Below are 26278 nucleotides of genomic sequence, written 5' to 3' on the forward strand. Positions count from 1 at the left end.
ATAACAGTTTCCACAATGAAACTTGGTCTCGAAACCTGGCAGAAAATCCAAAGAGATACTGGTCGTATGTGAAGTATGTTAGCGGCAATAAACAATCAATGCCTTCTCTGCGGGATCGCAATGGAGATACTATCGAAGACAGTTACTAAACACAGCCTTCCGAAATGCCTTCACAAAAGAAGACGGAGTAAATATTCCAGAATTCGAATCGAGAACAGCTGCCAACATCAGCAACGTAGAACTAAATATCCTCGGAGTAGTGAAGCAACTTACATCTCTTAATAAAAGCAAGTCTTCTGGTCCAGAAAGTATACCAATTAGGTTCCTTTCGGAGTATGCTGATGCATTAGCTCCATATTTAACAATCATATGCAACCGTTCGCTCGACTAAAAATCCGTACCCAAAGACTGGAAAGTTGCACAGGTCACACCAATATTCAAGAAAGGTCAAGGCAGTAGGAGTAATCCATTAAATTACAGGCCTATATTACTAATATCGATATCCAGCATGATTTTGGAACATATATAGTGTCCGAACATTATGAATTACCTCGAAGAAAACGGTCTATTGACACACAGTCAGCATGGGTTTAGAAAACATCGTTCCTGTGAAACACAACTAGCTCTTCATTCACAAGAAGTGTTGAGTGCTATTGACAAGGGATTTCAGATCGATTCCGTATTTCTGGATTTCCAGAGGGCCTTTGACACTGTACCACACATGCGGCTCGTAGTGAAACTGCGTGCTTATGGAATATCGTCTCAGTTATGTGACTGGATTTGTGATTTCCTGTCAGAGAGGTCACAGTTCGTTGTAATTGACGGAAAGACATCGAGTAAGAGAGACGTGATTTCTGGCGTTCCCCAAGGCAGTGTTATAGACCCTTTGCTGTTCCTTATCTATATAAACGATTTGGGAGACAATCTGAGCAGTCGTCTTAGGTTGTTGCAGGTGACGCTGTCGTTTACTGACTAATAAAGTCATCAGAAGAGCAAAACAAATTGCAAAACGATTTAGAAAAGATATCTGAATGGTGCGAAAAGTGGCAGTTGACCCTAAATAACGAAAAGTGGGAGGTCATCCACATGAGTGCTAAAAGGAACTCGGTAAACTACGGTTGCACGATAAATTCAACTAAATACTTAGGTGTTACAATTACGAACAACTTAAATTGGAAGGAACACATAGAAAATATTGTGGGGAAGTCTAACCAAAGATTGCGGTTTATTGGCAGGACACTTAGAAACTGTAACAGACCTACTAAGGAGACTGCCTACACTACACTTGTCCGTCCTCTTTTAGAATACTGCTACGAGGTGTGGGATCAGTACCAGATAGGACTGACGGAGTACATCGAAAAAGTTCGCGAAATATGGGAGATATTGTCACAGAAATGATACAGGATTTAGGTTGGACATCATTAAAAGAACGGCGTTTTTCGTTGCGACGGAAACTTCTCACGAAATTCCAATAACCAACTTTCTCCTCCGAATGCGAAAATATTTTGTTGACACCGACCTACATAGGGGGGAACGATTACCACGATAAAATAAGGGAAATCAGAGCTCGTACGGAAAGATACAGGTGTTCGTTCTTTCCGCGCTATACGAGAGTTGGAATAATAGAGAACTGTGAAGGTGGTTCGATGAACCCTTTGCCAGGCACTTAAATGTGATTTGCAGAGTATCCATGTAGATGTAGATGTAGATGTAGTGGTACATGTACCACACTGTGGCTTGTATCGTTCGTATGAGATGTATGTTGATGCAGATGTAGAGAAATAAATCGAATTAATATGAGAGTTGTCCGCAGTCATAGAGTACTCTTTCTTTAGTTCGTGGGTGTGGATGATGACAATACAGGAATACAACCGCAAACACCAGTTTTTGTCGGCCTACTGGTTAAGAAGAATAAAGAATAAGTGACATGGAAACTACCAAGACAGTATACCTGCTGCTGTGGTTTAAATTTGAACCGCGTACCGTTGCTGTAAATGTAAACGGAAATCTGTACACCGGTTTTGAGGAATCAGAGACATCATTTTCCGGATACTGCTTTACCAGCACCTTCGCCGGAAAGGAAAAGCGTGTCCCAAAATAGCAAAATTATCACATTTTAATGCCTCCCCTTTCCCCCCCCCCCCCCCCCCCCCCCCCAACAAGTGAACAAGTCATTACAGAAAGACGACTTCTAAGCACGTCCTGCTGACGTGAATATGTATGTTATCCCGTCTCAACTCGCCGCGGCTGAAATTCTTTTCCGGAAACAAGTGAGGCAGATTATTTTTCAGGTATTATGCAAACATGAGCTCGTCCGAGCAGACCTACTGCGACCTCACTCTAATTTCTCAACCGGTCTCACTATTTCGCACTAGAGACGTAACGGGTCTTCACAAACACAACTATTTCAAATAACTTCATACGCTATATAATATTTTTGTATTCGTCCAAATTAATATTAGACACATGATATTCAGCCGCGGGATCGACCATAAATGAAGGGTAAATTGTTGACAATGCCAGCCAGTTGCTCTGGCTAAACGTCAGAAAGAATCACATATAAAAGTCGTCCAAAGATCCCGTGAATATAGTCAACATGCGATACACAATGCGTCCCACGTCCTTTAGGACTGTGGTTATGAAAAACGGATCATGAATTGAGTTCTCAAAATCACTCTATTTATTCAAAAAAACAGCCGAAATCGTTTTAAAAGCGTTTTGAAACAGTCACTGTAGCCTTTTTTGGGACTGCATTTAGTACCGCAGTACAATTTTCTTGGATGTCTTTAATTGCGTCGTAACGGTGTCCTTTCATTGGCAACTGCAATTTGCGAAACAACCAGATGTCGGCTATGGCAAAATCCGCGAAAACGGTGGGTGATCCAGTACTATGATCCGTTTGCTATACAAAATCTCGTGTGCAATCCTCACTGCGTGAGCTAGAGCGTCCAGGAAACTACCTCTCAGCACTGGGGTAGAGTTCTACGAATTCTCGACCACAAACACAAAACATTACACAATATTTGATGTTGCCTCGCTGCTACCCCGTAATTTTCCGACGAGTGTCAGGTACACACTGTTACGAGAGTCGTTCAACAAGTGATGAATACATTTTCTTTCTCGGCGGAATTTGTTGTGGGACATCGTGGAATATTCCCGCTTCAGACTCAATTGCTTCATGAAGTTCCACTGGGTTGCAGCGCAATACGTAGTCGTCAAATGGCGTCTGTAACAGAGGTGCGTTCCAAGCAGAGAGCTGTCATAGAGTTTCGGTTGGCGGAAAACCAGAGCATCGCAGATATTCATAGGCGATTGTAAAATACATACGGAGACCTAACAGTGAACAAAAGCACGGTAAGTGGTTGGGCAACAAAGTCGCGTAAACCTGTCGTATCTCCCGCGTGCCAGCCGGGCGGACATAGCTGCGACTCCTACAGTGTTAAAACGTGCGGACACTCTCATTCGATTTGATCATCGGGTTACAATCGAACACCTCGCTGCACTGTTGGATGGCTCTATTCAAAGTGCTGACACACTTGCCCACCATTTAGAGTATTCAAAGGTGTGCGTCCGCTGGGATCCACCCTACAGCGCAGATCTCGCACCTTTCGACTTCCATCTGTACGACCCGATGAAGGATTCACTCCGCGGGAAGTGGTACATGGATGATGGGAAGGTTATTGATGGAGCAAGAAGTTGTCTCTGACGTCGATCAGCAGAGTGCCACCATGCAGGCATATAGGTCCTCCCAGTAAGGTGGCGTAAGGCTGTCGCATTGAACGGGGATTATATAGAAAAATAGGATTTCTTGTAGTCAGAAAAATGGATAATAATAAGGAGTACTGGAATTCTGTCCACATCTCGTGGTCTCGCGGTAGCGTTCTCGCTTTCCGAGCACGGGGTCCCGGGTTCGATTCCCAGCGGGGTCATGGATTTACACCTGCCCCGAGATGACTGGGTTTTGTTGTGTCGTCTTCATCATCATCATCATTCATCCCCATTACGGTCGGAGGAAGACAATGGCAAGCCACCTCCATTAGGACCTTGCCTAGTACGACGGTGCGGGTCTCCTGCATTGTTCCCCTACGCTCTATCAAGAAGCATGGGGCTTCATTTCCATTTTCACTGGCATTCTGAATTAAACCAATTTGCTCTGAGAACAAAAGTATTGCATGACTTATCGGAAGCCCCCCGTACATTCGCGGCCAGGACGCTTCGGTTTGACTTTCTACACGGCTGTTGTTGAAACTTCAAGGATCATAACTTGCTGTGAGATATCATTGCGGACTGTTATTTCAGACATGCGGTGTTTACGGCTCTAGTTGGTGTCATGAATGGTAGCTAGCTCTAGATGGAGAAAAATTTAAGTTAATGCCGATAAGAAAAGGAAAGCCTTGATGTTCGGATAGAGCATTAGTAGTGGCCTGCTCGCCACAGTCGCGTCTTTTAAACATCTGGGTGCAGCATTGCAAAGCGATATGAATTGCAACGAGCAAGTGAGAATTGTGGTAGGGAAGGCAAATGGTCGACTTCGGTTTATTGGGAGAATTTTAGGAAAGCGTGATTCATCTGGGTACAGGAGACCGCAACAGGACGCTGGTGCGACCTATTCTTGAGTATCGATTCCTTGGGATCCGTACTAGGTTGAATCAAAGGAAGACATCGAAGCAGTTTAGAGACAGGCTGCTAGATTCAAAGACGTACCAGTAACAAATCTAGCAGCCCGTCAAAGAACGAATTCTTTACAGACGAATGGAAAAACTAGTAGAAGCCAACCTCGGGGAAGATCAGTTTGGATTCCGTAGAAACACTGGAACACGTGAGGCAATACTGACCTTACGACTTATCTTAGAAGAAAGATAAAGGAAAGGCAAACCTACGTTTCTAGCATTTGTAGACTTAGAGAAAGCTTTTGACAATGTTGACTGGAATACTCTCTTTCAAATTCTAAAGGTGGCAGGGGTAAAATACAGGGAGCGAAAGGCTATTTACAATTTGTACAGAAACCCGATGGCAGTTATAAGAGTCGAGGGACATGAAAGGGAAGCAGTGGTTGGGAAGGGAGTAAGACAGGGTTGTAGCCTCTCCCCGATGTTGTTCAATCTGTATATTGAGCAAGCAATAAAGGAAACAAAAGAAAAATTCGGAGTAGGTATTAAAATTCATGGAGAAGAAATACACTCCTGGAAATTGAAATAAGAACACCGTGAATTCATTGTCCCAGGAAGGGGAAACTTTATTGACACATTCCTGGGGTCAGATACATCACATGATCACACTGACAGAGCCACAGGCACATAGACACAGGCAACAGAGCATGCACAATGTCGGCACTAGTACAGTGTATATCCACCTTTCGCAGCAATGCAGGCTGCTATTCTCCCATGGAGACGATCGTAGAGATGCTGGATGTAGTCCTGTGGAACGGCTTGCCATGCCATTTCCACCTGGCGCCTCAGTTGGACCAGCGTTCGTGCTGGACGTGCAGACCGCGTGAGACGACGCTTCATCCAGTCCCAAACATGCTCAATGGGGGACAGATCCGGAGATCTTGCTGGCCAGGGTAGTTGACTTACACCTTCTAGAGCACGTTGGGTGGCACGGGATACATGCGGACGTGCATTGTCCTGTTGGAACAGCAAGTTCCCTTGCCGGTCTAGGAATGGTAGAACGATGGGTTCGATGACGGTTTGGATGTACCGTGCACTATTCAGTGTCCCCTCGACGATCACCAGTGGTGTACGGCCAGTGTAGGAGATCGCTCCCCACACCATGATGCCGGGTGTTGGCCCTGTGTGCCTCGGTCGTATGCAGTCCTGATTGTGGCGCTCACCTGCACGGCGCCAAACATGCATACGACCATCATTGGCACCAAGGCAGAAGCGACTCTCATCGCTGAAGACGACACGTCTCCATTCGTCCCTCCATTCACGCCTGTCGCGACACCACTGGAGGCGGGCTGCACGATGTTGGGGCGTGAGCGGAAGACGGCCTAACAGTGTGCGGGACCGTAGCCCAGCTTCATGGAGACGGTTGCGAATGGTCCTCGCCGATACCCCAGGAGCAACAGTGTCCCTAATTTGCTGGGAAGTGGCGGTGCGGTCCCCTACGGCACTGCGTAGGATCCTACGGTCTTGGCGTGCATCCGTGCGTCGCTGCGGTCCGGTCCCAGGTCGACGGGCACGTGCACGTGCACCTTCCGCCGACCACTGGCGACAACATCGATGTACTGTGGAGACCTCACGCCCCACGTGTTGAGCAATTCGGCGGTACGTCCACCTGGCCTCCCGCATGCCCACTATACGCCCTCGCTCAAAGTCCGTCAACTGCACATACGGTTCACGTCCACGCTGTCGCGGCATGCTACCAGTGTTAAAGACTGCGATGGAGCTCCGTATGCCACGGCAAACTGGCTGACACTGACGGCGGCGGTGCACAAATGCTGCGCAGCTAGCGCCATTCGACGGCCAACACCGCGGTTCCTGGTGTGTCCGCTGTGCCGTGCGTGTGATCATTGCTTGTACAGCCCTCTCGCAGTGTCCGGAGCAAGTATGGTGGGTCTGACACACCGGTGTCAATGTGTTCTTTTTTCCATTTCCAGGAGTGTATATCGTGTGAGAAAGGGCAAAGTAGAGAGGATATAAAATGTAGACTGGCAATGGCAAGGAAAGCGTTTCTGAAGAAGAGAAATTTGTTAACATCCAGTATTGATTTAAGTGTCAGGAAGTCATTTCTGAAAGTATTCGTATGGAGTGAAACATGGACGATATATAGTTTGGACAAGAAGAGAATGGAAGCTTTCGACATGTGGTGCTACAGCAGAATGCTGAAGATTAGATGGGTAGATCACATAACTAATGAGGAAGTATTGAATAGGATTGGGGAGAAGAGAAGTTTGTGGCACAACTTGACCAGAAGAAGGGATCGGTTGGTAGGACATGTTCTGAGGCATCAAGTATTGGAGGGCAGCGTGGAGGGTAAAAATCGTAGAGGGAGACCAAGAGATGAATACACTAAGCAGATTCAGAAAGATGTAGGTTGCAGTAGGTACTGGGAGATGAAAAAGCTTGCACAGGATAGAGTAGCATGAAGAGCTCCATCAAACCAGTCTCAGGACTGAAGACCACAACAACAACAACAACGTTCAAAGAACACATAAGTGTTACGTAAGGGCTTCAGGAACTCAAATGGGTATTCCTGGAGGTAAGGAGACTATTTAGAAACTTTAAAGAACCGGTATTTAAATCTGCCACCAACATACATTTCACGTAAGGACTACGAAGACAAGTTACGAGAAATTAGTTCTCACACAGAGGCATATAGATAGTCGTTTTTCTCTCGCTCTACCTGTGAGTGAAACATGGAAACGACTATTCGTGGTACAAGGTACACGGTGGCTTGCGGAGTTTGTATGTAGATGGAGGTGTCGGGAATATACCACACACCCTGCTAATGTGGAAAAGTCTATCTTGGAATCACTCGACGATCAGTCAACACGAGAATTAGCGAATATAAATGGCACTGTAGGTTTGGACAATTGGAGAAATCGGCCGTGGTTGAGCACCTGCTCTGTGAGACCAAACACGTAACAAAATTCGCTGACACAGAAGTCTTGGCTGTGGAGAACAGCTACCAGACCTGCTTGTTCAGTACAGCCTTAGAAATCCACAAACGTGATAACAGCTTCAACAAGAAAGAGCAGAGGGTGAAGGGGAACGGATCGCCAATTCCCGTGCTGCAGCGAACGACCATTGCAAGTAGCATAGGGAGAACCATCGTGGTAATCGACCAGGGGAAAAGCCCGCGGACGGCGGAGCGACAGGTAGATATATTCGTACTAAACAGTCTCATTAATGTGATCATCTATCAAAGAACCGCTGCAAGACGTGCGGGATACGAGTCAGTGAGATTCTGGAAGGTACGGACAGGGATATGGGGCCATGCCGACTCCATTGCAGTAGCCAGCTACAGTAGGTTTCTCAGCTGAGAGTAAATGGCGCAAACAGCCCGACCGAGGTGGTCGCACAGGTTCTCCATTGGGTTTAATTCTGGGGAGTTTGGTGGCCAGAGGAGTAGGGTAAAGTGATCGTGGTGCTCTTCGAAGCACGCACGTACACTACGAGCTGTGTAAAGCGTTGTATTCTCCTGTAGGGGTGGACATGTTCCCCAAGGATAGATGGTGATCCATTGTGACTTCCAGAGTAACGAGACCACTCAGAGAGTCCTCACCTGCCTGGACATTTGATTGGTTGGTTGTTTGCTTTGGGGAGAGGGGAGCAAACAGTGAGGTCATCGGTTCCATCGGATTAGGGAAGGATGGGGAAGGAAGTCGGTGTGCTCTTTCAAAGGCCGGAATTTGTCTGAACCGATTTAGGGAAATCACGGGAAACCTAAATCTGGATGACCGGACGCGGGTTTGAACCGTCGTCCTCCTGAATGCGAGACCTGGATCCTCTCGACGATTGTTGCAGAGTGTTTACTTCCAGACGTTCCAGGCCGTACATGTCAACGGGCATTTGTCTGATAATCCGTAAAAGGTGCTTCACTTGAAAAGGCCACCTTTCACCATGCAGTGGCTGTCCAGTTGAGGTACTGGCGTCCAATTTCTAGCCTTCGTCATTGAAGACCAGCAGTCAGCATGTGTGCATCAACCAGGCACCTGCTGTGGAGGACCATAGGCAGCAACGTTCGCTGAACAGTCGTTGAATAGACACTGTTGGTATCCCCTTGATTCATCTGAGCAATTAGTCGCTCAGCATTGCACTTCTATTCGCCCATACACATTTCCATAACTGTCATTGACTCTTGTCGTCTACTGGCCACAGTGCACCACTGTTGCCTTGGCACCAGTTCACGATAGTGCCATTTTGCCACGCATGGTATACTTTAACCACGGCGGCACGCGAAGACTTTACAAACTTGTTTCGGAAATGCTTCCATCCTTGTCCTGAAACCCAATGATCTTTTGGACGTCAGATAAATCTTATGTTTACTGTGATATCATATCATAGATCGATATCACTCCCACTGGTATCTCTCAGTTGGCAACGGAAACGCACGTTTCCGACAGACGTCGATAGCGGTCGCTTGGGTAGCCGGCGGTTCCAATGATGCACGCCATCTGCGTCACACCTTGAGCTGTTCCGACTTCTAGCGCCCTCTGCCGACGCAACCTACACTCATGCTCATAAATTAAGGATAGTGCTGAAACATGATGAAACAACGCTCTGTGGGCGGTTTGCAGGTTTAAATCACCTCGGGGTATGACTATGCGGTGCATTTGACCTGCAACGTCGCACGGTGGCGCTGGCAGCAGTTCACATACGCAGGTGCATGTCAGAGTACGGTGCAGCGAGTAATTGTGCAGACGTTTTCAGACTGCTAATGTTGACTGTGTGTTGAGAATGGCTCAAAGAACACGTATTGATGACGTTGTGAGGGGTAGAATACTAGGGCGACTGGAGGCTGGTCAAACACAGAAGGTCGTAGCACGGGCCCGCCGCGTGCCACAAAGATTATGGCAACGATTCCAGCAGACAAGAAACGTGTCCAGGTGCTACAGTACGGGACGTCCACAGTGTACAAAACCCCAAGAAGACCGATATCTCATCATCAGTGCCCGCAGACGGCTACGGAGTACTGCAGGTAGCCTTGCTCGGTACCTTACCGCAGCCGCTGGAACAGTTGTCTCCAGACACACAGTCTACAGACGACTGAACAGACATGGTTTATTCGCCCGGAGACCTGCAAGGTGCATTCCATTGACCCCTGGTCACAGGAGAGCCCGTAAAGCCTGGTGTCAAAAACTCAGTACATGGTGATTAGAACAGTGGTCCCAGGTTATGTTCAGGGACGAGTCCAGGTATAGTCTGAACAGTGATTCTCGCCGGGTTTTCATTTGGCGTGAACCAGGAACCAGATACCGAACCCTTAACGTCCTTGAATGGGACCTGTATGGAGGTCGTGGTTTTAATGGTGTGGTGTGCGATTATGATTGGTGCACGTACACCCCTGCATGTCTTTGACAGAAGAACTGTAACATGTCAGGTGTATCGGGACGCAATTTTGCACCAGTATGTCCGCATTTTCAGGGGTGCAGTGGGTCCCACTTTCCTCCTGGTGGATGATAACGCACGGCCCCACCGAGCTGCCATCGTGGAGGAGTACCTTGAAACAGAAGATATCAGGCGAATGGAGTGGCCAGCCTGTTCTCCAGACCTAAACCCCATCGAGCACGTCTGGGATGCTTTCGATCGACGTACCGCTGCACGTCTTCAAACCCCTAGGACACTTCAGGAGCTCCGACAGGCGCTGGTGCAAGAATGGGAGGCTATACCCCAGCAGCTGCTGGACCTCCTGATCCAGAGTATGCCAACCCGTTGTGCGGCCTGTGTACGTGTGCATGGTGATCATATCCCATATGGATGTCTGGATACACGCGCAGGAAACAGTGGCGTTTTGTAGCACATGTGTTTCGGGACGGTTTTCTCAACTTATTACCAATACTGTGTACTTACAGATCTGTGTCGTGTGTGTTCCCTATGTGCCTATGCTATTAGCGCCAGTTTTATGTAGTGCCACGCTGTGTGGCACCACATTCTGCAATTATCCTTAATTTGTGAGCGTGAGCGTAGTATTGTTGGCGGTAACTACACGGCCCATTCTTCGTCACAGTCTTCGACTGTGGTCTTAGTCAGCCTTCAAGAGCACGCACGTGCATTAGTAGCGGCAGCCTCACACTTCACGATATCATTTCGTTTGCATCTTAAAAATATCAGCTGGACTCTGTTGCTGTTTGTTCTTTTGTAAAGTTTCTTGGCAACGCTTGGAGAAAGCTACAAGACTTCTATGTACTGTATTTACTAGTTCGCTAATCATTTCTGCTCCTGTCCAGCTTCCTTAACGCGACAGCTGCTGCGCCATTCTGTAGCCCGCTTCTCCTTACCTTTGTGTACAAAGCAGTACATAACATTTACACATTACGATAACGCCTGCCCTTTTTACCGCGTCCCCACTTTATATACCTTCCACTGCTACTGCTGCCAGCTGCCACTTGTGTGGTCATTACACGTTGACGTAGAACGTAGGCGGTGGTCACATTATACAGATTGGACCGTGTACAATCCGCAGCCGCGAGCTGAGTTCGTGTCCGTCACCAGCATTGGAGGATGAAGGTTTGCTAATGCTAGCCACTCGCGCTGGTGAAACGTCGGAAAAAACGTGAAACGACCGACGATCGACGAGCTCGTGTCCGTCAACAGCATTGGAGGGTGAACGTTTGACAATGCCAGCCACTCGTGCTGGTGAAACGTCGGAAAAAAACGTGAAACGACCGGCGATCGACGAAGCCACAAATATTTTGTCAGAGACATGGATGCTTCAGAAGAAGTGCAAAAGACTGTATTGCGTTTCCTGGCAACGAAAGGACTGTGGGAAACGCGAATTCATCGAAGAATGGCACACGTGTACGGAAAGCGCTAAATGTCCACCGCAATTCCTATGCTCAATCCGACCACTGGGGCGATGGTTATGTAACTCTCTCTCACGTGAAAGGTAAATTATTATATTTTTTTACCGAGATGTCACGATTCATTAGAAGAGGCATTATTTCACCGTTAACCCAGTTACTGTATGGACATCCGTGTTGAAAATTTCCTTTCAGAGACAAAAAGTAACCTCTATCAACTGCTTGTATTCTTATTGTTATTAATTTAATCACTGCGTTGATTTAATTGTTATTATTAGTACTGATTCAACAAGTTAGTTCTAAAATATTCAGTCCCTCTAAGAAAAGAGTTTAGGTCTTTGAAATTAATAAATAACCAACAGATCGCTAGACGACGTTTACATTCAGGGGTTGTGCATGGTAAACTAGAGACTTGCTGCTGCAAGCTGACTGCAAGCTGTACTCGGTGTCTCTGTCGGTCGTCGAACTGTGTGCTGAATCTGTAGGAATTGTAGTCTGCCTTAACTACGGTCCAATTCTCGTTTTTATGAAAGCCTGTCCGTCGAAGTGGATTTGTGTAAAAGTCTGTAAATTAATGACCGTATAGAGTTTGCAGGTTCGAGCTTCCACATTCCAAAGAAATGTCTCGTAGGCACGCACAAATGTTTGAAAATGGGAAACCATAAGAAGGACTATAATTTACGCAATACACACCTTGATTATGCTGCAGGGAAATTGGTTTATTGGTTTATTATTCTCGCACAAAATCAGGAAATGCCTTCCAATTAAAGATGGCAGTCTCGCAACAATGCCTTCTCACTTAAGCCGTAATACATTCGCCCACACTCGTCAAGATGAAAAGCTAGACAATGTATTTTCACAATAGTTAACATCGAACCAAAGCTCCCTTAGTTCAAAGAATAGAGAGAGCGTCATCGATAACGCTGCTTTCAACAGTTCCAGGCCGTCCACCCGCTGGACAGTGCTGAAAGCAGATCCGATGTGGCGTTCAAGACGGTGAGATATCCACCCCTCTGTCCCTCTCATTCATTTCAATACTATCCACCATCGCGGCATACGCTGGCGCCTCTTACACTAGCCCGGTTGAGAGTGTGTATGCAGACGCTGCCGAACTACCGCTGTCATACCGCCGTCATTTTCTCCTCAGCAGATATGCACGCCGTTTTTTCTGCCACGTCCGGCCACCCTCTGCGATGACTCCCTTGATTGTCAGTATGGGGCGACTACCTCTTCTCTCTTACTTCCTGGAGTTCGCTTTCGGTTATTGCTCCAGCACTAACTTCACGCTACCTGCTACTTTCCCAATGGGTGTGAACCTTTCAGCACCTTGGCTTCGTGCGGCGGCCAGCGTTTACCCTGGCCTTCATTCGCTTCCTAAGGATACTACTCCAGCCCCACTCCGTCGCTGTAAGCATCACGACCTTTGCGATAGTACCTTTGTATACACTGGTGCCTCTCGGACTGACTGGTGTCGCGTGTTCCTTCTTCGTTGGCGCCGACGTTTTTCGGTATCGGCTTCCAGAACACTGGTCAGTATTTACAGCAGAGCTCTTCGCATCAGTGCATGCATTACATCCGGCGACACTGGCTTTTCAATTGATTCGTCTGCTCCGACCCGTCAGTGTCCTTCAGAGCCTTTGTGTGCTGTACAGCGCCCATCGCTTAGTGCAACGGGTCCATGAAAGCTGTCACTTGTTCAATCGTGATGGAGCCAGTGTGATAGTTCTGTGGGTTCCTGGTCATGTCGGTCCGATGGGGAAAGAGGCTGCTGCCAATGCTGCAGTCCTTCTACCTCAGCCCGCTAGTTCTCACATTCCCTCTCATGATCTCTCTCTTGCCGTCCGTCGGCAGGTGGTGTCACTTTGGCATCACCACTGGTCCTGCCTTCATTGGAACAGGCTCCGGAGAATTAAACCTAACCCAGCGGCTTGGACAACCTCCTCTCGCCGCAAAATCATTTTAGCTAGGTTGCGTATCGGGCACGGTCTTTTTAGTCATAGCCATTTCTCAGGTGGTGCCCTCCACCACTTTGTGCTCATTGGCCACAACCTTTGACGGTCCGCCATTTCGTGATAGAATGCTTTTTTTAACACTTACGTTCTCATTTATGTTTGCCGTCTGAGTTATCGGCCGTTTTAGCGTTTTAGTTTTATCCGTCTGAGCAGTAGGGCGAAGGACATTTAATCTTTAGTTCAGGACCTCCGTTTCTCTATGGCGTTTTTATAGACCTTTCTCGACGTCCCCGTCTTTAGCTGTCTCCCTTTCAGTCTCCTGGGCTTAAAGTGTAGTCGTTTTTAATTCCTCTCTTTGTTTTCGTGTTCTGCGGTTCTGACATGGGCGCGCATGACCCTAGTTGTTTTTGCGCACTGAAACAAAACATACCCTGAGTCATCGACCAGCGACGTTCGTCTTTCCTTGAATTGCCTGTGCCACGCCTTGACCCTTGCAACAAACTTGCAGTGCTGACCGTACGCTTGGGACATTTGTCGATGAATTTCCGTTCCCCACATTCGTTCCACTGTGAGGAAACGCGCTACTTCCCGCTGCACTTCATTTGAAGCCTCCGTTTCGCCGTTCTGAGCACTATTGTGTGCAGTGGGCGGTCGACGCGTGCACGTTCTTGTCCTGTTGTCACGTGGGTTTGCGCACGTGTCTCTCTAGCGGCGCGTCTGTGGCCTCAGACGCTCTTACAGTGTCCACACTTCCTTCTCTAAGCAATGACACTACGGTTCCTCAGCAGTTTTCGTTTTACAATGCCCGATCCGTTTCTTTTTGAATCACTCTAATATATTAAATTTCCTACACACCGGATTTCAGCTCTGTTTTCATCCATCGTAGCTCCAAGTCGATGGAGAGATGCCTAGTCAGTCGTTGAACATTTACCCCTGCACCTAGCGGGAATTTACTAAGTGCTTTCCCTGCAACGATGCCTTGATTGACGGGTATTAATGAAAGGCGCAGAGTGGAGTTTCGCAGAGGCTTCGCGTTGCTGATTCGAGTATCGATATTAGCATCCAGCTACTTTTACGGGAAGGTTCCATTACTTTAAGATATGTCAGAATTGTCAGCTGCTCTGGTACAGAGGCTATTAACGTTAAGTTTTGAAATATGCAAGGTGTTTAATTTATTTCACAAGCATTTAATATGCTCTCTTCTTAAAGGCCACCTGAAACGGAAGTAATTTGCTTCTAGGAGACTTTTCATGAGATGTTTTAAGCCTTTTCCTGTCGCGAAATACTTTGCTTTCATCTAAAAATTCTTCGCAAGATGCAGCGCAAGAAGCAGTGAGAGGCTGAAACTCATCTTCTGAGCAGATGCCAACTTAGCTTGTCATTCTCAGTTCCAGGACAGAAAATCAGTGCTCAATTTGAATATTTTCGAAGAATTATTAAATTCTTACATGTTTTATAAATATTAACGTGGTACCATTTATTATTAAATTTTTGTTAAAATAGTCTATAATGTAATGAAAAGAGTCCTTCGAAGAGTGAGTATAGAGAGTATTTAATTTATTATTGAGTAATACAATGTGTAACTCTTTAAGCCTTATGTAGCAGAATGTAAGAAGCAATATTACATCCACTTATTTGATTACAAATTTGTATTACTAATACCATTGCTTTTCGAGTTTCAAACCATGACTTTTAGCGTCAAATAAGAAATTCCTTTTCTACAGGATATTGTGTGGCTGACAAGAACGCAATTCATCATCGTCCTTAAGCTGGCTGTAAAATTCCTTTGTCAGAATAATTTTTAGACTGCCTTGATCCGGTTCTGTTTCTCTTGCAATTTCAGGCCTATCTTTTCTTATCTGCATGTCTAATACAGCCAGAATTCTCTTTTAATTTTTTGTTATATTATTGTTTGTTCCTAAAAACTAGCTCACTTGTTTCGACTGTTTGCACAGTCACTCTCCACAGTTATATTACTGATTTTATTTCCGTTACTCTTCATCACTTTTGACTTATGTTAGCTTTTCCACACTTGTCTCACATTCTAAGTATGCTGACATTCCATTCAACAGTTCTCGTGGGACAAATTCTGCCCAGGGTGGCTATTTCGTCAGTGAACTAAAACACTGACAGTAGTTCCCTAGTCTGCCCCCGGTAGCTGAGTGGTCAGCGCGACAGACTGTCAATCCAAAGGGCCCGGGTTCGATTCCCGGCTGGGTCGGAGATTTTCTCCGCTCAGGGACTGGGTGTTGTGTTGTCCTAATCATCATCATTTCATCCCCATCGATGCGCAAGCTGCCAAAGTGGCGTCATATCGAAAGACTTGCACCAGGCAAGCGGTCTACCCGACGGGAGAGAGTAGTTCCCTATTCGCTGTTATTCCACTTCCAAATTTTACACACTCTACCTGCAATGCCGCTTCGATTCGCAAGTTAAAGAGCAGTGGTGGCAAACTACAGGCCAACTAACTCCCTAACACAAACTTAACTCTTGATTTTTCTTTTGTGTGTGTGTGTATGTGTGTGTGTGTGTGTGTGTGTGTGTGTGTGTGTGTGTGTGTGCGCGCGCGTTTGTATGCGTGTGCAAAGCCTACTCGCCTCCTTCTGTATTTCAGTCCCACGCTTCTCAGGATTCCCAGGATAGTATTCCACTTGACATTGTCCAATTTTTTTTTCTACCTCGACAAATGACACTAAAGTGCTACGGATTTTCTCTGCTCTACATTCCAATAGTAAGCAGTACGTGAGAAATGCATTGTAGTACCACTACCTTAAACACGCCCACATTGGATGCTGCCTGGTGGCACTGGTTGCACGTGACATGGTAACAAAAGTATGTAAGCGGAGCAGCCACGGACGGGTGGGTGATCACGCTAGCTGCAAATGTGGAAATTCATTCAGATAAGCGACTTTGACAAAGGGCAGATTATTATTATGGAGAGCCTGTGAACGAGTATCTCGAACATTGCGAAGCTGGTCGAATGTTCACGCGCTACTGTCGTCAGCATGTACGGAAAGAGGTAGTAGGACAGTGCAACTATCACTAGGCCCTAAATGGTTGGACGCCTACAGTTCTTCGAAGAACGTGGGGTTCTGAGGCTTGTCTGCTCTATAAATTAGGATACATGGTAATCTGTGACAACTCTGCCGAAAGAGCACAATGGTGGTGCATGCAAAAGTGTTTTGGAGCCCACCATCCATCGTACGAGGGTAAGTCAATTATTATACACATAGTAATTATAAAATTTTATTGTAATCAAATAGAATCTTACAAGAACATTATTTTTCGACACAATCTCCTTGTGTTTCAACGCACTTGGTCCACCGTGGTACAAGCTTCCTGGTGCGCTCATAATGGGAAGTTGAGCTGCGACCCAGGAATGCACCGCTTCTTTCACGGCTTCGTCCGAAGCAAATTGACAGACCCTTAATGCCTGTTTGAGTGGACCCAATAAGTGATAGTTAGAAGGGGCAAGATCGGGACTATATGGAGGATGATCCAGTACTTCAAATTTTAGTTTCTAGAGCGTTTCAACAGTGTGGGCATGCGGGCAGGCAACAACATAACGCCTTTTGACAGCAATCCTCGGCGTTTGATTCGAATTGCAGGCTTCAGCCTGGCAGTAAGCATCTCACTGTAACGTACACTGTTTATTGTTGTGCCCCTTTCCCCATAATGTTCCGCTACTGGACCAGAGGTGTACAAATTCCCCTTGCAGCCTGCTTGCCCCTAGCTCCTCTGCAACCTTTCATGCAGGTCAGCCTGTCACGGCGTAAACACAAGAGCGCGCGTGTACTGAGGCATAGTGGGTAATGCGGCCGACTTGGGCTCCCGCGAGCCCGGGCTACCTGGGTTCCCGCAGGCCTGCCAAGCTTGACGGGACCCGCTCAGCTTGCTGCGCCTCACAAAAGGTTGCGCTGTCAAGCTACCGCGACTACGCGACTAGAGTAGCCAGGTAGTTAGCCTGCAGTCCATTTATCGCAACGGTGGGGGCAGCACAATGAATAGGTCGAACTTTAGTGAGATTGAAAAAAAAATGACAACTGGCGAATACATGCTGGTAACGAAACAGAGCACAAGGCCGCTTCAAATAAATCGATAGGTGTGACTCAATGCAGACTATGCAAAAAGCTCTTAAGTACTTGTTCGGGAACCTCGAGTATGTTACATGTGAGCAAATTTGACAAGCAGTTCCCTCACTCCGTAAATATCTTGAAAGAGGACAAAGATTTAGCGACCGAAAAGTGCGTCGAAATGTGTGCTAAGGACCTGAGACCATTTAGCAGTATAGAGGGAGATGGATTTCTTAATTTAGGGCAGACACTGATCGACATAGGTAAAAAATATGGCTCAGTTGATATTAAAAATATTATGCCTTCCCGAGTGACAGTAGCTAGGAAAGTTCAAACCTTAGCTGATAAAGAGCGTAGCAAAATGCTCCCAGATATAGTGCATGCAATTCGTTCTGGTATATGTGCCAGTACAATTGATCTATGGACAGACAATTACAAAGGGGTGCATTAAAATCCGTGACAGTGCATTGCATAAATTCAGACTGGCGTTTGAATAAATATGTACTGATGTGCTCTGCGTTACCTGACTGCCCAAAAACTGGCTCGAATATTCTAAACGCAAACCAGGTGCCATTACAAAGACGTGGCTGGTTTACCTTTCGCAACATAATGATTGCCGATTCGACTTAATTGCAGATTGGGAGACGGTAATCCGGGCAAATCCAGCGAATTTAAAAATTCCGTAGGATAGTTGACTACATCATCTTGGTTAGTAACGGAATAAACCGACTTGTACGTCATCAGTTCGCCAGGTATCATATTTTCAATCTGAAAATTAATTTCGTTAACATGAAGGTTTTTTGCAGCCAATATAACACGTTCGCTCAGCCAAAATTGGTTTGGAACTGTTAAACGACATTTGCTGTGCGCGAATTGTCAAACACAATGACTGTGAATGTGGCCGGCGGGGGTGGTCGAGCGGTTCTAGGCGCTACAGTCTGGAACCGCGCGACCGCTACGTTCGAAGGTTCGAATCCTGCCTCGGGCATGGATGTGTGTGATGTCCTTAGGTTAGTTAGGTTTAAGATGCTCATGGAAATATTCAAAAACCTTCTCCATGGAAACTTGCGTAAATGAGCCAACTTTCATGGTAACCCGCAAATGATTTCAAAATCTTTTGTAGGGTACTCTATTCCAAGCACTGTCCGAAATATTATGTAGACAGTGATGTTCCTCTTGAAGGCCAAGTGTGCAAAATTTCTTCAAGATCGGAATAAAAATATAGGTTGGTGTAGAAGTGTGTAAGTAAAGTACCCACCGCCATGCACCGTTCAGAATTTTAAGCAGACAGCGCCCTTCATCCTGCTTTGAATATCAAGTGTGTCAAATTTCATCAAGATCGGAATAAAAACGTACAATTTGTCGAATTCCGTTAGTCAAAGTAACCTCTGCCATACACCCTACGAAATTTTATGTAGTCTGTGACCTTCCTCTTGATTTCAAAGTATAGTGTGCAAAACTTCATCAAGATTGCATGCAATACAAACACACGGACACAATGATAACGCACTTTTAGTTTTCCTCAAATTTTCCAATTTTTCGGTCGATTTTCCAAAAATTTTATTTCTTAAAAACCTTGTCCTGAGAATTACGAACACAGCAAAAAAAAGAAAAAAATTAGCCGAATTGGTCCAGCCGTTCTCGAGTTTTACTCTTATCAACACATTTGGCAATTCGATTTTATTTATATAGATAGTAAGCCCGAAATATACGCGTCAAGGAAGAATGTACAAATAAAACCCAATATTTTTTGACCTGAAATATATATATATATATATATATATATATATATATATATATATATATATATATATATAATGTTGGGGTTTCTCTTTTGGTGCTCAGGTAAAATAAAAACTTTTAATTAACGTTCATAATACGACAATGACGCGCGCAGACAAAACGGCTGCGTAGCGCAGCTCAGCAGTAATATGGGCAGGCAAGCAAGTTTCCCGCAGCCTGCCCGGGTTGGGTTCTGCTTGGCTTGGCTGGGAGTGAAGCAGCTTGCCCGTTCTGTTGACAACGCGCGGCGGCCTGCCCGCCTGGCCACCAGGCAAGCATGGGCGGGTTAAAAGCGGAACATGTACACCACTGTACTGGACCTTGTGTGTTGTAACGGCGACAGGAACAGTCGCGGGGCTACAGTGACGGAAACGCGGCGGGACCCGCTGAGTGGCCCGCGAACAACAACACAACGGGAGAGTACGGACACGACCAACAAAGGACCTCACGACAACAACAAGAACGGACAACAGAGTCAAGAAAACCAAACAAGAGAACCACGTCCACTAGTAAAGAAAACACGAAAGTTAATACGCTGTCTAATGCGAGGCGATATGTACTGAGACGTACGCATGGTTAGACAGGCAGGCTGAGCGACAGGCAGGCACTTGATCGGGGGCGCCGCTATTGGCCGCTGCAACCACGTGTTCCACTGTGGCGCCCTCACTCTAAATGCGGCCCAGGAGGCGCGCGCCGCCACAGCTTACGGCGCGTCGGTGCAGAGACCACTATGGGTCTTCGACGTCCATGACGTCTGGCGGGGATTCAAATTCAGCGGAGCGCGGTACCAGTTTGTGCGTTCCAAAAAACCGTAAGCATCAGTTTTCCTGCGGACTGTTGGGTCTTGAACATTGTCTTGCACGGCGAATTTGGATGTTTCCCGTCCACACTATGCCGTTTACTCTCCGGCTCGTAATGATCGATCCATGTTTCGTCACAAATAATGATCCTGTCTAAGAAGTTGTACCCTTCGTTACCATAGCGATCCAAATGTTTTTTTTGCAGATGTCGAAGCGCGTTTGTTTATGCAACTGTGTGAGTTGTTTTGGGACCCATCTGCAGAAACTTTATGAAAACCAAGTCTGTTGTGGATGATTTTGTAGGCAGAACCGTGACTAATTTGCAGGCGATGTGTCACTTCGTCAGCAGTTAATCGTCTGTCTAAGAGAATCATTTCACGTGAATGTACAATGGTTTCTTCATTTGTGGCAGTAAACGGTAGTCCGGCTCCTTCATCGTGCATAACACTTGTGCGACCATTTTGGAATTTTTCAATCCATTCGTAGGCACTCGGTTGCGGCAAAACACTGTTCCGGTACTGTACCGAAAGTCTTCGATGAATTGCGGCCTCTGATACGCCTTCCGACCACAAAAAAACGGATCACTGAACGTTGGTCTCCTTTGGTGCAAATAAACATCGGAGCAGCCATGATTAACAGCACGGCAGCGATAACGAAACTAACCTAGCAGCTTGAAAATTGCAAAGATATAACAACAAGTAAACAAAGCATGCGTCTTCAACGTAAAACGACGGTACTACCAAAATAAACAAATATATAACTAAATTGCGGATAATAATTGACTTACCCTCGCACATTGTTGAACATGGAGCTCCGCACCAGACCATCCCTACGTGTTCACAAGTTGACGCAACGTCATTGCCAGTTACGATTGCAGTGGGCACGGGACCATCGGGATTCTACTGTCGATAAATGGAAATGTGTCCGGTCCTCGGGCGAATCACATTTATGCTGCACTAGGTCGCTCTTAGTCTCCTTAAAAGCCATCATCGAGACGAGCGGTGGCTCGGAATGTGCAGCGCAGCATGGATGCAGGTTAGTCGGAGCAGTATTCCCCTGCACTTGCATGAGGCCTCTGGTAGTAATCCGAGCCGGCCGGGGTGGTCGAGCGGTTCTAGGCGCTACAGTCTGGAACCGTGCGACCGCTACGGTCGCAGGTTCGAATCCTGCCTCGGGCATGGATTTGTGTGATGTCCTTAGGTTAGTTAGGTTTAAGTAGTTTTAAGTTCTAGAGGACTGATGACATCAGAAGTTAAGTCCCATAGCGCTCAGAGCCATTTGAACCATTTTGAAGTAATCCGAGACAAGCTGACAGCTACGAACTACCTGCGTCACTTCATACCTGATGTCTTCCCCGACGGCGATTTGTCCGTGTCTTTGAGCCAAAACTGGGCTACAGTGGTTTGAGGAGCTGGTTTGAGGATCTGGGTCGTTGTGGGCGCCATCACAGCATACGCAAATCAACGGCCCAGTATTCACGCGATGTGCTTTACTTGTGCTAGACATCTAATGCCACATACCTCCACAAAACTACCATTAAACTGTCGAATCTCTGATACGGAGAATCAGTAATGGTTCAAATGGCTCTGAGCACTATGGGACTTAACTGCTGTGGTCATCAGTCCCCTAGAACTTAGAACTAGTTAAACCTAACTAACCTAAGGACACCACCCACATCCATGCCCGAGGCAGGATTCGAACCTGCGAACGTAGCGGTCGCGCGGTTCCAGACTGCAGCGCCTAGAACCGCTCGGCCACTCCGGCCGGCAGAATCAGTGATGTATTTCGTTCCAAAGACGGACACACAACCTATTAAGCAGGTGGTCGTAATGTTTTGGCTCATCAGTGTATGAGGCAATTTTCGCCCAGAACTTCTTGAACGTTTCTTGTATCGTTTACTTATCAGTCTAGTCAGAAATCTTCAAGTTCGAAAGTTGGGGCATATCTAGAGGCAGTTATCCCGTCGCGAACCCTGATACCGTAAGAGGTAAGAAAAGATTTCAGCCTCAGAAATTATTCCGAAACCGTAGTTTGGAGCTGGCAGCCAGAACCAGCCGGAGCGCTGAGACATCGTTTGAACAACAAGCGTGTCCAAGCTTATGACATCTCGGTGCCTGGAGACAAACCAGAACTCGTATACACAAATGAATAGAGGCTTGTGCTGTGTACGTGACTCTAGCCACTCCGCACACAGACATCAGAAGAGACTTTGTAGAAGACTTACTAGTATAGTATGGTCCAAGAAAGTGACCTATTTGAAAAATATAAATACGGGTCCGTCTGCGATCCAGAGGAGAACAGGCCTACAGGGGTAAGGAGACACTACCGCTGTTTCTCTAGTCGCCCAGTCTCGGACTTAAGACAGATGTTAGCCTCGGCAGGCTGCCGCAGATAGCGACATAGATTCGGAGGAATAATTAGCTGACACACTGGCACGAGTTCAGAGTTAGCTGAGGAGGTCTTAGCCTTGCAGTAGTGACTGGAGCAGAGTTCCATTGTCACGAATCCATTGTGACTTTGATTTCTATCTTGCTCCTTTGAAATTTACATCGAGTTGCGTACTTTGAGTTATTTCAGCTTGCAGAGGAGCCGCTGTCACAGTACTACAAGCAACCCGGGCTACTTTCTCTCGTCCATTGTGCCGATTGAGGTAAGATCGCCCGTCTTCTGTAAGGTGTCATATCTCCCTCTAGCGACACGACACTATAATTCGCGTGTGTTTGCGGCGTGGCGGGTTTGTCTTGTAGCGTAAATGATTGTTTGATCACTTATCTTCGGCGTACTTTCCGACAAAAGTTCCACCTACCTCAGTACGGAGTCAGATCACCAGCCCGTTTCTCTGCTTACGCAGATACTGTTCACACAACGTTAAAAGCAGTGTTGAAGGAAAACACCGTCAGTACTTACGTTTGCACAGTCCGCGTAAACTCTGGTAGCAAGCTGTCCTGTAATATCTTATAACAAATTTCGGGCGGAGGGCAATTGCTTCATCTCTTCATAAAAATGGCAAAATTCTCCAACAAGTTCTTTTATTTCTTTAGGTTCAAAATCCCCCCCATGAACCATGGACCTTGCCGTTGGTGGGGAGGTTTGCGTGCCTCAGCGATACAGATAGCCGTACCGTAGGTGCAACCACAACGGAGGGGTATCTGTTGAGAGGCCAGACAAACGTGTGGTTCCTGAAGAGGGGCAGCAGCCTTTTCAGCAGTTGCAGGGGCAACAGTCTGGGTAACTGACTGATCTGGCCTTGTAACACTAACCAAAACGGCCTTGCTGTGCTGGTACTGCGAACGGCTGAAAGCAAGGGTAAACTACAACCGTAATTTTTATCGAGGGCATGCAGCTATACTGTATGGTTAAATGTTGATGGCGTCCTCTTGGGTAAAATATTCCGGAGGTAAAATAGTCCCCCATTCGGATGTCCAGGTGGGGACTACTGAAGAGGACGCCGTTATCAGGAGAAAGAAAACTGGCGTTCTACGGATGGGAGCGCGGAATGTCAGATCCCTTAATCGGGCAGGTAGGTTAGAAAATTTAAAAAGGGAAATGGATAGGTTAAAGTTAGATATAGTCGGAACTAGTGAAGTTCGGTGGCAGGAGGAACAAGACTTTAGGTCAGGTGAATACAGGGTTATAAATACAAAATCAAATAGGGGTAATGCAGGAGTAGGTTTAATAATGAATAAAAAAATAGGAATGCGAGGAAGCTACTACAAACAGCATAGTGAACGCATTATTGTGGCCAAGATAGACACGGAGCCCACGCCTACTACAGTAGTACAAGTTTATATGCCAACTAGCTCTGCAGATGACGAAGAAATTGATGAAATGTATGATGAGATAAAAGAAATTATTCAGATAGTGAAGGGAGACGAAAATTTAATAGTCATGGGTGACTGGAATTCGATAGTAGGGAAAGGAAGAGAAGGAACGTAGTAGGTGGATATGGATTGGGAGTAAGAAATGAAAGAGAAAGCCGACTGGTAGAATTTTGCACAGAGCATAACTTAATCATAGCTAACACTTGGTTAAAAATCAAGAAAGAAGGCTGTATACATGGGGGAAGCCTGGAGATACTAGAAGATATCAGATAAATTATATAATAATAAGACAGAGATTTAGGAACCAGTTATTAAATTGTAAGCCATTTCCAGGGGCAGATGTGGACTCTGACCACAATCTATTGGTTATGAACTGTAAATTAAAACTGAAGAAACTGCAAAAAGGTGGGAATTTAAGGACATGGGACCTGGATAAACTGACTAAACAACAGGTTGTGCAGAGTTTCAGGGGGAGCATAAGGGAATAATTGATAGGAATGGTTGAAAGAAATACAGTAGAAGAAGAATGGGTAGCTTTGAGGGACGAAATAGTGAAGGCAGCAGAGGATCAAGTAGGTAAAAGGTCGAGGACTAGTAGATATCCTTGGGTAACAGAAGAAATATTGAATTTAATTGATGAAAGGAGAAAATATAAAAATGCAGTAAATGAAGCAGGCAAAAAGGAATACAAACGTCTCAAAAATGAGATCGACAGGAAGTGCAAAATGGCTAAGCAGTGATGGCTAGAGGAGAAATGTAAGGATGTAGAGACTTATCTCACTAGTGGTAAGATAGATACTGCCTACAAGAAAATTAAAGGGACCTTTTCAGAAAGGAGAACCACTTGTATAAATATCAAAAGCTCAGATGGAAAGCAGAAAGGTGGAAGGAGTATATAGAGGGTCTGTACAAGGTCGATGTACTTGAGGACAATATTACGGAAATGGAAGAGGATGTAGATGAAGATGAAATGGGAGATATGATACTGCGTGAAGAGTTTGACAGAGCACTGAAAGACATAAGTCGAAACAAGGCCCCAGGAGTAGACAAAATTCCATTGGAACTATTGACAGCCTTGGAAGAGCCAGTCATGACAAAACTCTATCATCTGGTGAGCAAAATGTATGAGACAGGCGAAATACGCTCAGGCTTCAAGAAGAATATAATAATTCCAATCACAAAGAAAGCAGGTGTTGACAGATGTGAAAATTACCGAACTATCAGCTTACTAAGTCACGGCTGCAAAATACTAACGGGAATTCTTCACAGACGAATGGAAAAACTGGTAGAAACCGACCTCGGGGAAGATCAGTTTGGATTCCGTAGAAATATTGGAACACGTGAGGCAATACTAACCCTACGACTTATCTTAGAATCTAGATTAAGAAAAGGCAAACCAACGTTTCTAGCATTTGTAGACTTAGAAAAAGCTTTTGACAATGTTGCCTGGAATACTCTCTTTCAAATTCTGAAGGTGACAGGGGTAAAATACAGGGATCGAAAGGCTATTTGCAATTTGTACAGAAACCAGATGGCAGTTATAAGAATCGAGGGACATGAAAGGGAGGCAGTGATTGGGAAGGGAGTGAGACAGAGTTGTAGCCTCTCCTCGGTGTTATTCAATCTGTATATTGAGCAAGCAGTAAAGGAAAGAAAAGAAAAATGCGGAGTAGGTATTAAAATCCATGGAGAAGAAATAAAAACTTTGAGGTTTACCGATGACATTGAATTCTGTCAGAGACAGCAAAGGACTTGGAAGAGCAGTTGAACGGAATGGATAGTGTCTTGAAAGGAGGATATAAGATGAACATCAACAAAAGCAAAACGAGGATAATGGAATGTAATCGAAATAAGTCGGGTGATGCTGAGGGAATTAGATTAGGAAATGCAACGCTTAAAGTAGTAAAGGATTGTTGCTATTTGGGGAGCAAAATAACTGATGATGGTCGAAGTGGAGAGGGTATAAAATGTAGACTGGCAATGGTAAGGAAAGCGTTTCTGAAGAAGAGAAATTTGTTAAAATCGAGTATAGATTTAAGTGTTAGGAAGTCGTTTCTGAAACAATTTGTATGGAGTGTAGCCATATATGGAAGTGAAACACGGATGATAAATAGTTTGGACAAGAAGTGAATAGAAGTTTTCGAAATGTGGTGCTACAGAAGAATGCTGAAGATCAGATAGGGAGATCACATAACTAATGAGGAGGTATTGAATAGAATTGGGGAGAAGAGGAGTTTGTGGCACAACATGACTAGAAGAAGGGATCGGCTAGTAGGACATGCTCTGAGGCATCAAGCGATCACCAATTTAGTATTGGAGGGCAGCGTGGAGGGTAAATATCGTAGAGGGAGACCAAGAGATGAATACACTAAGCAGATTCAGA

Source organism: Schistocerca serialis, chromosome 1, assembly GCF_023864345.2.
Source record: "Schistocerca serialis cubense isolate TAMUIC-IGC-003099 chromosome 1, iqSchSeri2.2, whole genome shotgun sequence".
In the NCBI taxonomy this organism is placed as follows: domain Eukaryota; kingdom Metazoa; phylum Arthropoda; class Insecta; order Orthoptera; family Acrididae; genus Schistocerca; species Schistocerca serialis.